At 32.8% G+C, this 3,619-nt stretch overlaps 1 protein-coding gene across 2 annotated transcripts in view; it reads left to right on the forward strand.

Annotated features, from left to right (window-relative positions):
* The first annotated feature begins 131 nt into the window (after positions 1 to 131).
* The window catches only part of LOC108728793 (zinc finger protein 98), a 7,124-nt gene continuing 3,636 nt past the window's right edge, over positions 132 to 3,619 (forward strand). The window contains exon 1 of one of the 2 annotated variants that reach the window (XM_018457567.1): positions 132 to 209. The gene's annotated coding sequence lies outside the window, so the exon portion shown is untranslated. Of the gene's footprint in view, positions 210 to 708; positions 776 to 3,619 lie in introns of those variants that run through there. The other variant, XM_018457566.1, reaches the window with a different exon arrangement.

The raw sequence follows: 3,619 nt of genomic DNA on the forward strand, positions 1-3,619 counted from the left end.
CTGACTTAAGCCGGTTGCGCTTCTCTGATATCTAGGACTCTATCGGAAACTACCCCCATTCTTCCCCCACCACGCGTTGCCAAATAGTAGCTCAAGCCAGAATCTAGCACCACTGCATAGAAGGCGTTCAATCCAGCTTGACGACCATCGTGTTTCACACGTGCTAACACACGAGCACACAACGTGATTTTTATCAAAGATATTTTGAGGTAATCGTTTCTTTATTTTATTGTCATAAACATCGTTTTGAATGTATATGAAAGTATTGAAAATATTTATATAAATAAGTTATATGCTATATTTTAATTATATTTGATTATATGTATATCGATAGTACCGCTTATAGATGTGAGATTACTTGATTGTGATAACGGCATATAGATATAAATATAAATTAAAACTCTGTCTTGTTTTAAAGCCGAAAAGAGCTGTAGCTATTGGAAACTGAAGGTAGTTTCCGATAGCTACAGCTCTTTTCGGCTTTAAAACGAGACAGAGAGAGTTTTAATTTATATTTGTCTCTATATGCCTTTTTAGATCGTTATCACAATCAAGATAATCTCACATCTATAAGCGATACTATCGATATACATATAATCAAATATAATTAAAAAATAGATTGGGGGTACTCTCTCTCTCTCTCTCTCTTCCCCCACCACGCGTTACTAAGTAGTAGCGGAAGCCAGAATTTGGCACCACTGCATAGAAGTCTAGCTCGACGACCATTGTGTTTCGCATGTGCTAATAACGTGATTTTTATCAAAGATATCTTGAGGTAATCATTTCTTTATTTTATTGTACATCGTTTTGAATGTATATGAAAGTATTGAAAATATTTATAAAAATAAGTTATATGCTATTTTTTAATTATATTTAATTATATGTATATCGATATATATAGTACCGCTTATACATATAAGATTATCTTGATTGTGATAACGATCTAAAAGACATATAGAGACAAATATAAATTAAACCTCTCTCTGTCTCGTTTTAAAGCCGAAAAGAGACAGGGACAAAGAGAGTTTTAAGCTTCGCTTAAAATTAAAGTAGTGTTGGTGCAACTGAACCTTATGCCCGTGTCACACTACGTATTGGAAATTGAGGATTGCGAATTAAGGATTATATATCGTCCTACCTATACAGTCCCTACTTATCCATACTTATTGTCCTATCTATCCGTATTTTCATTTATTCGTGCTTATTCGCGTATACCTATTTTCTCGTGTATTTCTATCTAACCTTATAAATAACCTCATGTGCAATAACACCGCGAATATAATACGTTAACGGCTGCGTTCAGAGAAAGTAGCTTTTTAACTTTTATAAATTTTTTCAATACGATTAATCTTTATCTTTTGGTTTTTTATGGATCGAAATGTATAAACCAATCATATTGTTGAAGAATTTTACAACAGTTGCAAGCTAGCTTTAGGCCATCACACGTACAAAAATTGTAGTCGTAATCGTAAGGCCGTAAGCAAATCGGCCAATCACAGTCGAGCGTTTTAAAACGCGAGATCGTAATTTTGATTGTGATTGATCGATTTGCTTGCGACCTTATGATTACGACTAAAATTTTTATACGTGTGATGGCCTTTTCTCTGCTAAACGCAGCCTATAATAGTGATGCCAGATTTCGAACATTGAGAATCGATTTTTTTTCACTCAAAAATCGATTTGCCATTCGATTCTGAGAAGTACGATTCATTGTCGATTCAATTTTTTTTCAGCTTAAATCGATATATTCTGAGTACACTCGTCAGTAAAAAGGTTGCGACACTTTTTTTTCGATGGATTTTGGAATGCGACCTTGCTCATAGGGCGGTTGAATTAAATGATTAGATCCATAAGTAAGAACCAATCGGTAAGTAGGCTGCATTCCGAAATCCACAGAAAAAAGTGTTGCAACCGTTCTGTCCATAGCTCTTACTTCAATGTGCTCATTAAAGGTTGGAATGAGTAGGAGCTATAGTAGGAACAGTAGGAGTATGTTGGAGAATGCGACGCGAACAAATCTGGACCGTGTTCCGCCATACACTGTCAGTACTGAAAATCTATAGTATATGTAACATGCACTATAGATTTTCAGTATTTGCAGTGCATAACAGAACCCAGCTCAGGTATACGTTCCTTTTGTCTTGCATTTCATTGGATCCGGTCCAGAACAAAAGCTGCGCAGCCATATCTGCACAAACCTGCATTTTTTCACGAAGTGCCCTTACTAGTTATATGTTATACTGTGGTAAAGCTTGGGAAATCTCAGCATCCTCACTCCTTAACAAAAACGTTCAAAATATTTCAAAACTGCAAAGCAAGCGTTTCGGGATTAGTTCCATTTAAAAAAATCACTCTGACCTCCAAATGACCTTGGAAATTTACCTCAAAGTCAAATTCATTGAATTAGAAAGATGACCCCCATTGTCCTGAACAAGTTTTGTCTGAACTATTTTTCTATATCTGCCTTACCGACGGAGAAATTTGGGCCTCAAGGAACTTAAGGACTTAAGAAAACATGCATTGTATAATCTTTTCGGATATTTCAAAGCCAGCAAGGTATAAATACTGATTCCAGCTTTATAATCATGCGTCGACCATGTCCACGTCAGCGTTTTTCAAACAATTAGAGAAAGCGAAGTGCTTATCTTTATAATTTATATATAGTTTATTCTACTCTCTCTCTCTCTCTCTCTCTCTCTCTCTCTCTCTCTCGATCCTTCACGTAATTTTTATATTTGTTTTACTATACTGACTAATTTTTTTAAACATTGAGAATGATCCGATCGCAATCGAAACGTTTGTTTTTATATTAAAGTTTATAATATTTTCAACATAATGATATAATTGTTTATTTTCTACTCTTAACTTTTAAATTATAACGAATGATTTTTGGCTCGCAGCCCTTTTTCTTTATTGAGTTTTTGAATTTATTGAGCTATACGATTATGTATTAAAATATATACATATATATCTACATATAAAATTCACAATTAAGTATAAAATATAATAATTATATAAAATATTATATATAAAATATAAAATTATATATATCATAAAATATATATATTAGTTCTTTTCCTGCATTTTTTTTATTTATATCACAAATTGTATTTCAAATTATATTTAGTAATAATAAAAGAACTATTTTTAATAATAGTTGCAAATACATTGCGCTGCAATATGCTACGACATTACAGCGCAATCTTGTTAAAGGCGGACATTTTCATGATGCTATGACATTGCAACGATGTTGCAAAAACATTTCGCAATCTATTTGCAATGTTACAACATTAGAATGAGATATATCTGCAATCATTTTGCAATCTTTCTGTGCTGTATGGGTACGCTATCTCTAACTAAAAAAATGAAATTTTAGACAAAACGTTTTATATCAATTAGTATCATATTTTAACTTAGTACTTAGAATTCAATAAATTTCGAATATTGCATTGCGAATTTGAATATATAATTTACAACAATATCCACTTTCTTGCAGTGCTCGTGATGGAAATAAATCGCTGAAATCGCTGTAAAATTAATAGATATTTCAATGATTTCAGCGATTTATTTTCATCAGAAGCACCGAAAAAAATGGATATTGTTGTGTAGTTTGCATCCA

Source organism: Mycetomoellerius zeteki, unplaced genomic scaffold, assembly GCF_001594055.1.
Source record: "Mycetomoellerius zeteki isolate Tzet28-1 unplaced genomic scaffold, Tzet1.0 scaffold64, whole genome shotgun sequence".
Lineage (NCBI taxonomy): Eukaryota > Metazoa > Arthropoda > Insecta > Hymenoptera > Formicidae > Mycetomoellerius > Mycetomoellerius zeteki.